The following is a 13,702-nucleotide window of genomic DNA, read 5'->3' as shown; positions in this document are numbered from 1 at the left end:
CCATGTTGAATGTGCTCGACCAGCGTGTGGGGCAGTCATTCACAACAATAAGGCCACACTCTTCCATTATCCTCTGTGTCGCAACCGAGGACTTGCGAAAAAGTTTCACGACTGACCTTGCTTTATCAAGGACCTTTTTCACACCAGTCTCCTTCTGGATCATGTGGACTACCAGTTGTAATGTGTGTACCACACATGGCGTCCGTTGTATATCCAGGTCATCGCATCTAATAAGAAGAATGCACACAAATAAGCATAATTAGATTTTAAAAAATTTCTTTTTAACAGGCATACTCTTAACAATAGAAATTACTACATTTTTTTCCAATGACTCACCTCTGATCATCTTCTTCAGTCTCAGACTCACTTTCAGTCATGGTGGGGTTTTCTTCTTCTGAATCCTCAGAGGTGGCTTCTTCTGCCTCTGGTGTGGTGTGTTTAAAGGCTGCCACCATATTACTCCCATTGTCTGTAATCACTGTGATGATCTTCTCATGTGATATGCCCCACTCTTGCACACATTTGTCCACACATGCTTTGATTATTTATGCGGTGTGTGGATGGGCCACTTGTTCCAGGGCCAGCAATATGTGTTGTGGTTTTTGTAGTTCAGTGCAAAAAAAGCATGCACTTATAGCCAGGAAGGAAGCAGTCAGTCCTTTTTTTGTCCACAGATCAATTCCAATTGATACCTTCCGCACAGCAGCCAATCTCCTTTTGAATTTTTGTGATTCAGCTTCATAATGTTTTTCGATCAGATTACTTATTTTAGTTTTTTTTGGAACAGTCAGTTTCTTATCCATTGTTTCCATCATAAGAACAAAGTCCTCATCTTCAACTGTAGTAACTGGGAGTCCTGTGCATCCAATCCATTTTGCTATAGCCTCCTCCTTTGTCTGTTGCTCTTTCGAGTCAAGTTTGTACTTTGAAGCACTTAGAATGGCCACTGAAATGGTTTGCTGGGACAGTTTAAGTCTCTTTGCACTCTGTGGTCCATCTGAGGTCTTCTGTAGCTATGATGAAGAAGGAAAAAAAAGGAAGAGTTAAAATGTTTCTTGTTACACCAACATTTCTTATGCACCTTTAATCGGTAGGTACCTTTAGCTTTGCATGACAGTGGTGTGTTATATTTGTAGCTTATTACACGGCTCTATTAAAGTCAGTCGTTGTGTCTCACGTGCGTTACGTCTGACTCGCTCTCAGTAGAAGCTGCAGCGACTGTTGTTGCTGCATGTAGCGCTAAACATCAACCAGCTATAGCAATAGGCTGGCTGCTTGGAAGTTAGCAGTGAAACACAACGCAGCCAGCCACACACACTCACTAAACAGGGGTAGCAAAACAGCGGAAAAATCACGGATACAAGTCGTAATTTGATGAAAATCATGTCTCAAATTTAATATTTCACTAGTAAGCCGTGTAATAAACGGGATAAGGTCGAGTGAGTTGTATGTTGTGGAAAATGCTTACCTGTGTGTGGATTTCGGGGTGATTCGACTGTAAATGTCGCTTCAAGTTGGTTGTGTTTTTCCCCGTAATCCTCGCGCTGCATTTCTTACACTGAGTCTTGTTGTCCTTCACGTCAAATATAAAATTCTCCCATATGTCCTCATTTACATTTACATTTACATTTAGGTCATTTAGCAGACGCTTTTGTCCAAAGCGACTTACAATAAGTACATTTGTCAAAAGAAGGAAACAAAGAAACCACGACGTATCATTGCCGATGCAGTAAGAGCTAAAAATAGAACAAGTGTTAGGTCCTCATCTGAGTAAAGTAGTACTTCAAGAGTAACAGTGCTACGATCCGAGTTTTTTTTTTTTTTTTTTTTTTTTTGCGGGGGGGGGGGGGGGTGTCGAGGGAGGGTGTTAGTGGGTCATGCTATGTAGAGTCGAGGTGAAGTCTGAACAGGTGAGTCTTGAGCCTTTTTCGGAAGATGGCAAATGACTCTGCTGTCCTGACATTGGTCGGGAGTTCGTTCCACCACTGAGGCGCCAGAACAGAGAAGAGTCTGGACTTTGCTGAGCGACATTTGTTTGATTTCAGCGATGGTGGTACCAGCCGGCCAGCTGAAGTAGAGGAGCGGAGTGCTCGCTTCGGGGCATGAGGTTTGACAAGTCTTTGAAGGTAGGCAGGTGCCGTTCCATTGATGGCCCTGAAGGCCAGTGTCATCGTCTTGAATTGGATGCGTGCTGCAACAGGGAGCCAGTGGAGGTCACGGAGGAGGGGGGTCACGTGGGAGAATTTGGGTAGATTGAAGATAAGGCGTGCTGCAGCGTTCTGGATACGCTGCAATGGTTTAATCGCATAGGCCGGGAGTCCGGCCAGGAGAGAGTTGCAGTAGTCAAGGCGGGAGATGACCAGTGCTTGGGCCAAGAGCTGCGTTGCATCCTTTGTGAGGAAGGTCCGAATCCTGCGGATATTGTAGAGGGCAAATCTGCAGGATCGGGCCACAGCAGTGATGTTGGGGGTGCAGGATAGTTGGTCATCGAGGATTACACCCAGGTTCCTCGCAGTTGAGGAAGGAAATACTGTGATGCCCTCAACAGTGACCGACAGGTCCATGTGAGGGCAGTCTTTCCCTGGGATGAAGAGGAGTTCGGTTTTATTCAGGTTGAGCTTGAGGTGATGTGCAGTTGTCCAGACAGAGATGTCAGCCAGACAGTCCGAGATGCGAGTTGCAATGTGAGCGTCAGAGGACGGGGGAAAAGAGAGGAACAGCTGGGTGTCATCAGCGTAGCAATGGTAGGAGAATCCATGCGATGTGATAACAGAACCTAGTGATCTGGTGTATAGTCCTCTCTCCTCTTTCTCCCCGGCGTTGACATGCTGTCTTTTCCAGGTGCAGCGCATTCCCGGGCCAGTCTCAAACGCAAACTACGTGTTGACGTACCTTCCTTACCACGTCTCTGATTGGTTCTCTTCCCAATTCCTCCCGCCTCTTCCTAACGAAATGTGTTCCGATTGGATCTCGTCTCTGGCAGACATTTTCATCTCGTTTTTATTCGTTGACAAATATGTCAGTACACCTCGTCATCGTCTTAGTCGTCGTAAATAATTTTTTATTTAGTTATCGTCTCGTTTTAGTCAGAAAAAAAAGGTCGTTGACGATGACTATGACGAAAAATTTTCGTCAACAAAATTAACACTGCTTCCAATAAAGGCCTGGGCAGCGATGCGCTTGAGTAAATAAAGGCCCGGGCCTATATTAGAGGATTTACGGTATCCACGTTTACGTTTCCATGCTGTTTACGTCTTCCTAAATACATTTTTTCCCGCTGCATTATGGTATGTGTCTGCGACCAATCACTGCCTGTGGCAGCTCAGGAAGCAGCAGGTTGTCTCTATTGATCAGTGGCTCGATACACATTGGTGCGGTTTGTAGAATGGACTGTTAAAATAAATATTAGGTGATTTGTGAACGGTCCTGCAGTGTCTCACCTCCTACAGATACAAGCACAATACTTCACCTTTTTTAATGTTGTTTTGGTTCGTATAAGATGACGCATTCAGTCACTGACAATGACGTCACTGCTGTTGTACACAGTTCTCTGCTAGCAAGTTATGTTCAATGTGCAAAGCTTATTTTTCTTTTCCAATGCATTCTCGGGTATAAAGTCACAACGAGCAGGTGTGGATGATGTTGATGCATGTCATCACTTTGTAGGGAAATAAAGAACAAGCACTCTGGCAGGAAGTTTACAAGGGGAGCTCCCTCCCCCCCTTCTTAATAGGCTTCTCTAACAGAAACGTGTGTGAACGTGGAGCTGGGCTGCAGCACTTGATTACACATTCAGACATGCTTTTGTAGGTCTTTTAGCGACGGGTAGATTAGTCGTACCCAGGGCAGAATTCTCCAATACAATTCATTGTACATGTATTTTACGGGCAGTTGTGAGACAGACAGGGGTGAGGCAGGCAGTGGTGAGACAAGCAGGGGTGAGGCAAGCAGTGGTGAGAGAGTAAGCAAGTGTCTCCCCCATTCCTGTCATTGTGACCTGTGGTTACCAATTCCTGATTTTCTATGGCCTGCAGTTATCATGACCTTACAACATATTGCTGAGAACAGAGCTAATTGAGGTTTCTTACACTCAGTGGTTTTTCACTCATGAAGGAGAGTACTTTTAATGCAAGCAAACACGTCTATTGTAATACACATATAAACTTATACTTTTGTTCCTTTAATGCATGATTATAATGTTTAATGTCTTTTTAATGCATAATTATTATAGTTTAATGCAAGCAGAGTATATCATCCAAATGAATATAACAAGAGGAGGGACAAGAAGAGAAAGAGAGAGGAGGATAGTAAGAGGAAATAAAGAAAGAGGTGCACCAGACAGAGAGAGGAGGAACAGAGAGAAGAGGAACAACGAGAGGAGGAAAGCCTAAAGTTTCGCATTTTTCTCATCATCTCATCTTCTACCGCTTATCCGGTGTCGGGTCACCGGGAGCAGCAGCTTTAGTGGGAGACCCCAAACTCCCCTTTCCCGGGCCACATCAGCCAACTCTGACTGGGGGATCTGAGGCATTCCCAGGCCAGTGTGGTGATATAATCTCTCCACTTAGTCCTGGGTCTTCCCCTTAGTCCTGGGTCTTCCCCATGGCCTCCTCCCAGCTGGTCGCACCTGAAACCTTACCAGATGCCCGAACCACCTCAGCTGGCTCCTTTCAACACAAAGGAGCAGCGGCTCTACAACGAGTCCCTCACGAATGACTGAGCTTCTCACCGCATCTCTAAGGGCGACGCCAGCCACCCTTCTGGGAAAACTCATTTCGGCCGCTTGTACTAGCGATCTAGTTCTTTTGGTCATGACCCATCCCTCGTGACCATAGGTGAGGGTAGGAACGAAGATTGACCGGTAGATTGAGAGCTTTGCCTTATGGCTCAGCTCTCTTTTCGTCACAACGGGGCGGTACAGCGAATGCAATACCGCCCCGCTGCTCCGATTCCCCGACCAATCTCACGTTCCATTGTCCCCTCACTCACGAACAAGACCCCAAGGTACTTGACCTCCTTTACTTGGGGTAAGGACTCATTCCCTACCCGGAGCAGGCAATCCACTGGTTTCCTGCTGAGCACCATGGCCTCAGATTTAGTGGTGCTGATCCTCATCCCGACCGCTTCACATTCAGCTGCGAATCGATCCAGTGAGTGCTGGAGGTCATAGACGATGATGCCAGACTTTACCAGGGAGGCTGAGTAGTGTGATACCCCTGTAATTGGTACACACACTCTGGCCCCCCTTTTTGAACAGGGGGACCACCACTCCAGTCTGCCTTAGGCACTGTCCCTGACTTCCATGGCCCATGTCGTTGGTTCTATAAACAGCTGGTTCACTGACCCCCTTCAGGTCCAGCTCCTCCTTCCTGTTGCTATTAAAATTAACTCTGCTCTGTAAACAGACAGAACAACACTGTGTAATAATGTGAATTTAACCATTCAGTTCATCTTAAATGTGGACAGTCAGGTCATAAATATGATTTAACTTTCAAGGTTGGAACTGACATTAGAAAAAGAAATCTAGGCTTCCAGTCATAAGATTTGATATGATAAATTAGGTTATTTGTTTTGTTATGGAGAAGGGGTAAGATCTATTCCACTCCTTTTGGGAAATTAAGTATTTGTTCATGTTGATTATGAATGTTGTTCTTAATAATGCAGACCGGATGGCTACTATTGGCTAAAGTTTGGCTCAAGTGAAAAATCATAGACTAGAGCTTTAAGGCAATTAAACATTGCATTTCCGTCTGGTTTAATTTCTGGAATCATAACAAACATAGAAACAGTCCGCTGTAGCCGACTGTCAAAAATGTCTGCAGTGAGTAGAAAACGTACATTTTAATAGCAGGATTTGTGCAGTGGACGTCCAACACTGCAGCTCTAGTTTCTAGGGACTTGTGGAAGCAGATTCACTCAGTAGAGCTACGTGAGTATGAGTCTGTTGTATCGCTGGGATGGAAGTATCACTGATGCCCCTTTTACACCGAGGCATTTTGAGGACCTGTTCGGAGCCGGTGCCTAATCGAGAACCAGTTCTTCTTGTTTCCACAGCTAAAGAACTGGCTCTTGGCCAGGAAAACTGGTTCCAGAGCCGCACAAATTCTTACCTGGTTCAAAAACCTATGTCAGGGGGCGGGGTTAATGCTGGAGGCAACATTGGAAATACGCTGCTGCAGATCTATTTCAACCTCTCTCAGACCATCACCACGGACTTTACCTTGAATGATGCAATCCTTCAACCTATCCTCGAGACCTTTATAGCAACAAAGTCATGTGACTGACATTAGGAGGCTTGGCTCACCATCTATAAGTGCATCCAGGTGACCACGCCTCTTCCTGTTTGCTTTACTCGCCTCATCCGACACCCTGGACACTGAACTGACTGGTAAACAACATGGCGGTGGTGTCTGCCTCTACATCAACCCACACTGGTGCAAAGCAGTTGTTGTCAGAGAAGAACTCTGAAATCCAGACATTGAACTCCTAGCTGTCTCCCTTCTATCTTCCCCCTCAACTGTTTTTCATTTTGGTTTATATCCACCCCAGAGCAAATGCATCCACAGCCACAGAACATATTAAAAATATGCTCGACAAACTAAAACTATCATCCCCGAACACCCCCAAATTCATCAAGGGTGACTTTGACAAATCACTTAAAGGATTCTACCAGTATGTCAACCGCACCACCCATCTGGGGAAAACACTGGATAAATGTTATGGTTCAGTCCCAGACACCTACAGAGCTGTCTCCCTGCCTCCTCTCGGCTCTACTGACAACCGCAGCATTCTGCTCGCTCCTGCCTATACATCTGTGGTGAAGAAGACGGAGAAAGTCATCAGGGACATCAAACAGCGGACACCGGACCGTATCGACAGGCTGCAAGGGTGTTTTGAAACCACGGACTGGAAACCCTCACATCCTCTTCAACCAACTTCAGTGAGCAAGTGGATACAGTCTCAGCATACATCACTATAGAAGAAGTAGGTCAACAGAGAGGTCAAGCGGGCCAAACATTGCCAAGCTAAAATCTAAAAACAAAGTGGAGCAGACCTTTGTAAAAGGGAACCTCAGGCCATCCAGGTGGCCGGCAGTAGATTCACTTCACTCCTGAATGATCTCAACTTTTTCTTCACCAGATTTGAAAAGGACAACATCACCCAGCTAGAAACTCCATCCTCACCATCAACACATCAGAAGTGATGAGAGCCCTCAAAAGTACTAAAAAGAACAGCTCCAGGATCAGATAACATCTGTGGGCGGACCCTTTGGCACTGTGCTGGGCAGCTGGGAGGGTTGTTCCAGCATCTGTTCCAGGACTCTGACCAGCAGCACAGTCCCCGTGATGTGGAAACACTCAGTAGTGATTCCTATCCTGAAGAAGGGCACCATCAAGGTCCTGAATGACCTTTAAGGCCCCCACACACCGCCCAGAAGTCCAACTGCCTTATCCGACCACTCTCCGCCCACTCTGTTGCCTCTCGTCTGACCCGTTCGGCAGAAAAGTTGCGTTGTACACACCGCTTCGACGTGCTTCCGACCACACAGCAGCGTGCACGTTCTGCGCTTGCGCGAGATGCAATAAGCCTCCTTAACAGCGGGTGGCGCTAGTCTCGTGCCAGTACTCCAAAACAGGAAAACAGGAAATGACGGAACGGAGTGCAGATAAAAACAATGCACACACAGTCTTGGTTCAGTATTCGTTCGACTCGAGAAGACCTTTGTGGACTAAATACTTGGCATTTCTGGAAAGATGACTCTGGCTAGGGTGACACTCGCGTTGTGTGCTCTCGGGCTCATTATTTTACGAAGACGTTGTCTCAGTAGGGAACGAGTAATACGGAGTTTACCATCGTCACTTCCGCCCCGCCCACACACCGCCATTGGATACTCTGATTCGCTAGCACACCGCCAATCAGAGTATCCAATGGCTCAGACGTCCAACAGCCCACCTCCTCAGACTTCGCATGCTCAGTCTGATCAGACAACGTCCGCGCGGCTCCGAAAGCTTCCGACGCAGCTGTACACACCAAACATATGTGTTCCCGACCTCGTCCGAGCCTCTCCAAACGCTTCAGACGCCCAACGGTTGGGCCGGTGTGTTCCTGCCTTTAGACCTGTGGCTCTCATCTCTCTGGTCATGAAGGCCAGGTCATCAAGTATCACATCACCAAGGCAACTGACTCTATGATGGACCCATTGCAGTTTGCTTACTGACCTGGCATGGGTGTCGATGACATAAAAATATTCATCTTAAATACCATCCATAAACATCTGGAAATCCCCAACTCCACAGCCAGACTTCTGTCTGGAGACTTCCCATCAGCATTCAACATGATGCAGCCACACATTCTGGCTGAGAAGCTCATCACACGCTTCCAACTCAACCACCAACTCACTCTGTGGATTATAGACTTCCCCACCAACAGGGGTGTTGGTGAACTACACCCTGTCTGACACCCTCTTCACCTCCACTGGCTCTCCGCAAGGCTGTGTCCTCTCCCCACTTCTCTTCATCCTCTACACAGATGACTGCAGATCCACCCAGCCAAATTGTCACTTTGTAAAATTTGCTGATGACACAGTCCTCCTGTCTCTGCTCTCCAGCCACACACAACATCACAGCTCAGCTCTGCAGGACTTTGCAGAATGGTATGTAAGATCTCGTCTTCAGCTCAACATAAGTAAGACCAAGGAGATGATTGATTCTAGGGCCCGACCGATTCATCGGCCTGCCGATTTAATCGGCCGATTATAGCCTTTTTGAAAATAATCAACATCTGCCAAAAGATTACAACCGATTTTTTTTTTTTTTTTTTTTTAATGTTATTGCGCTTAGTATCCAGCAGAATGCGCTCCTACTCCATTCTACTTAAGAAAGGCTCTCAGTCTCACCCACCGCACTCATTTTTGGACACAACACCGGAGCGCATGTAGCTTGAATGTGCTGAGCTCATTGGATAAACCGAGCAGAGTTTCCCCCCACGGTAAGTTTATAACTAGTTTGTGTAATGAACAATTGGTCCTTTTAAACGTGTAGGTCATGCTTAAAAAAAGGAAAAGTACACCTAACCCCCCACTACCCTTCAAATACAGTTAAGCTAACCTAGCCTTGCTAACTAGCAACTTTAGCAGGAGTAAAAAAGAGGAGATTGAATTTTACCGTACAACATGAAAGCACGCTCGCTCAGGCAGCTGCGCGCTCACCTCACCATTGTACACAAGACCCGTTGTTTGAGCATGTTGTGCCTGTTTTTCTTTAGGTCCGAGGCCATGTTAATTTGTTATACTGTAGACTCTAACGGTGAGACCATACTGCTCAGTGCGCACGTGTTAGTCACTGCTCACGAGCGCAGCACATTGGGAGTTATTTATATATTTCTTTATTTTACATTTGATTGATTTGTTTTCAAAGATGTTGCGTATAGTTACAAAATAGTTCTTCTTCCTGTACTGTCCTGTACTACTTTGTTAGAACTATGTTACCAATAAAAATAAGTTCCTGCACTCATTTTTTTAAGATCTTTTTATTTTATTTTATTGACAATAAGATAAGGCTGTATTCGCACTCATTTTTGACTGTAAATGTATTCTAAAACACTCAAAGGTTCTGCATTCAATTCACATATTCGTCAAAAGTGTTTAAAGTATATTTAAGGTATCAAAAAATACGTTTTCTATGCTTTTTTTTTTTTTATAATCGGCAGATTAAATCGTTATCGTAATTTTTCTCTGAAAATAATCGGCATCGGCATCGGCACTCAAAAATCAATATCGGTCGGGCCCTAATTGATTCTCCCCCAAACAGAGACGGATGGCTGAGGCAGTCACCACTATCATACAGGAGGAGCCAGTGGAGATAGTGGAGGAATATAAATATCTGGGAACATTCTTTGACAACTTGCTGAGGTTTTCCTCTAACACAGAGGAAATCCTAAAGGAGTGCCATCAGGGTCAGTACATACTCAGGAAGCTGATACGATCAGCAGACTGTATACAGTAATCAGCATGCAGGATTCTTCAGGACCCCTCCCATATCCTGAGTTTGAATGGCCCCCCTCAGGATGCTCCGCTGTCCGGGCTGCCAGAGGAGAAAGGCAACCCCAGCGCATTCCAGCTCCCTGATGCTAATCACCTACTTATGAACATGCTGACATAAACCTTTTTGCGTCTTAACATAAACTCTAAGATTTTGGATCACAAAATCAAACTGCACTTTATAAATTATTATTGTGTTGAATGTTGTTGTTGCGGTGTGTGTGTTGCTTGATTGTGCAGTGTGTGTATGTGTGATGCGTCTGTTTGTTGATTGTGTAGTGTGTGTGTGAAGTGAGACATTCATTATTATGTTTTTACTAGAAAAAAATTTAAATTAATGTTTTCTTCAGTGAAAGAGTGAACGCAATTTCGCAACTCAAAACAAGTTAAATGCCAGGCGTGGATGGAAATCCAGCGGAAGGATATAAAACATTCAGACAGATACTATCACCAATATTTTTGAATATTAAAATGTACACGAAGGGGGAGAAACAACATTATACATTTTATAATCCTGAAGATGGGTAAAGATAGATCTGAATGTATTTTTTACAGACCTATATCGATTCTAAATTTTGACTAAAAACTATAAGCCTCAATAAGTGTAAAAATATTAGAAAACATAATTCCAAACATAAAAGATGACTACCACAAAAGCAATTTATTGAGCAGGTTTGATTGTTTTCTGGGTTCATATTGGAATAGCCTAAAACCTATAGGATTAAATATATGACAACTGCCCAAAGAAAAGGGGGATTAACTCTGCTGAACATGGAGAACTTTTATCACTCAACTGGCATATTTGATGTATTGCTGCAGCCCATACTAAATGCAATGCTAAATGGAAAAATGCTCCCACTGATTAATGGATGATTCAACGAATACTGGTTGGTGGTGGAGCTGGTGCTTAAATCTGTGGTGGGTCCGATAGGCTGATAGGCAGCAGGTGTGATCAGGATAGGAAGCGGGGATGAGCAGAGTGGTGAAGACCTGCAAGCCGATCAGAGAACGTGTACTCACAGACAGGAGACACAGGAAGACGGGTGGATAGAACGAGGAGGACTGATGATGCAACAGAAGGGACTTTGGGCTGGTTTTTATTTGGTATTAATGATCTGAAGAATGTGTCGGTTCCTCTGTGTTCGGACAAATGTATTGTTTAAGACCCTTTCAACCTGCTATACACTGTAACACTTAAAGGACAAAAATGTCCCTGTCAAAAAAGTGCCAGACATTTTTTTATATATATATATATATATATATATATATATATATATATATATATATATATATATATATGATTAGCAAAAATATTGATTTTGATGCAATATTATTTTTTGTGTAGTGTTGGATGTTAAAAAAAACTCCATTGTTATGGCGTGCTAAGCCAAGCTAGGCTCGCAATACTAAGAACACAGCTAATCGAGGCTAACCTAGCACATAACCATTCTCACCGCAGCGACAGAGTTTAAAACTTTTATTCCCCTAACCCATTAAACAATAGAAGCAAAAGCTTACTCATTGGGGCAAAAAGGCCCGGCGCTAGAAAAGGGCATCGCCAAGTAGGCCTCAAACACGCCATGTAAACCCATTTTACCACCATTAAACCAGCGTTTATAAGGTTAATATAACGTTATCGGTGTCGTCTTCCTTTCACCAGAAATCCTTGCTTCCTTTTCTCGCATTGCGATAACGTTGCCGAACAAACAATGCGAACCATTTTCTGCAAATCCAAATCAACGGATCAGTCAGCAGTTTTTGAACTTGCTATTAACGATTTGCTACAACAGGCGGGCATATGTTAAAGTGTAGGTCTGGAGTGAAATGGACCCTAGGTAATTTCCACCAAGACCTCCAGCCAAACACCCCCTCGGAAGCATTTTTAGCGATGGTCAGCAGTGGTCAAGCGCTATGGTACTTACAGTATATCTCGTAAATTTCACCAAACTTCTGCAGTAGTACACATAGGGTCTGTGTACATACTGCTAAAGCTACACTGTTTGCGTAGACGGCACCGTGTTTACACAGCTTCTTCTTTGTTGGTGTTTAATGGCAGTCGGCGTATACCTGGCTGTTTCCGTGATGCGAGTTTCATGCGAGAGTATGAAAAGGTTTCGCTTAATTTCTTTTCTTTCATAAATGCTTATTATCAGGTCGACAAGTGTTGACATGATAATACAAGCATTTATAATCGGCGAAACTTTTTCATACGCTGGCGTGAAACTTGCGTCACGGAAACAGCCGGGTATACGCCGACTGCCATTAAACACCAACGAAGAAGAAGCTGTGTAAACACGGTGCCGTCTACGCAAACAGCGTAGCTTTAGCAGTAGAAGCTATCAGGCAAGTGTTCTTTTTAAATAAACTCCTGATGTACTTACAAACTTTAAAATGCCTCGTTTTGTGAGTACAGACCCTATGTGTACTACTGCAGAAGTTTGGTAACATTCCATGCATTATTAGTGGGGAAATTTACGAGATATACTGTAAGTACCATAGCGCTATTACGAAGCTGTTCGGCTGATCGCCCTATCTTGACCACTGCTGACCATCGCTAAAAATGCTTCCGAGGGGGTGTTTGGCTGGAGGTCTTGGTGGAAATGACCTAGGGTCCATTTCACTCCGGACCTACACTTTAATTTAGAGATACGTTTTACAAATGCAAAAATACGTTTAAATCGTTTCTATTCGTCTATAACTCCAACACATGATGGTACTGAAGACGACCCAAAAGGGCATTCGTTTCGTTCAGCTTTAAATGTCCAGTTTCACAAAGAGGACACGTTTATTTTTCAAGGGTGTGGTTTCAGTGGCGCGAACGGGCACAAAGAGCCCGGCGGAGAACACGACGTGAGTCACGAGTCAAACGAAATATAGTTTTACTAACCTTAGCGCCAATCTGGTTTCCACATTGTGTTTGAATTTGCACAATTTCTCTAATTTTCGCTGTGGATGTGGTGTGAGCTCTCAATGAATGTACGTAGTCAACGGCTCAACTCTCGTCTTTATACTACATAAAGACCGCCCCCCTAAGTCTCAGCTCAAATGTTAATTGGCTCATTTGCGCAAGCATAATATACAGACACCATTTTGAACCAATCAAATGTTAAAATGCCCCTCCACCATTGGTCTACCCCGCCTGCCAATAACATCGATATTAACGTTTAATATTTCTTAATTCTGAGCAAAGTTAAAGTAAATCCTTGTCAGAGCAACCCGGCCTTACGCCATTTCTCAATCTGCGCTTTCTGCGCGTTTGGATCCTGAGACTAGACACTATATACCCAAGGGGCCTTAACGAGAGGTAAACACAATGTTATGGTGAGGGGTGGACGGCGTGTGGAACAAAAATTGTGACGGACAGTGCATCAGACTTGCAGCGACAGAGTTTAAAACTTTTATTCCCCTAACAAGCCGTGCCTCCGATTTGGACTTCCATACGTTGTCTACTCCCTCTTTCAAACACGATAGGATACAACTCTCCCTCTTACAACACACACACCCGTGCCTAACCCTAAGTCACACGGGTCTGATGATGAGATGGTGGGTTTGGAGCAACCGGCCCTGTCCGCTTGCCCTAAACCTAACCACTCCCCCCACACCTAACCCTGATCACAGGATATGACGCAATTCTCCCTCTTATAACACACACCCGTGCCTAAA

The sequence above is a fragment of the Eutrigla gurnardus genome, assembly GCF_963514095.1.
Source record: "Eutrigla gurnardus genome assembly, chromosome: 3".
Classification (NCBI taxonomy): domain Eukaryota; kingdom Metazoa; phylum Chordata; class Actinopteri; order Perciformes; family Triglidae; genus Eutrigla; species Eutrigla gurnardus.
The sequence above is the reverse complement of the archived record's forward strand: the minus strand, read 5'-3'. Positions refer to the sequence as shown.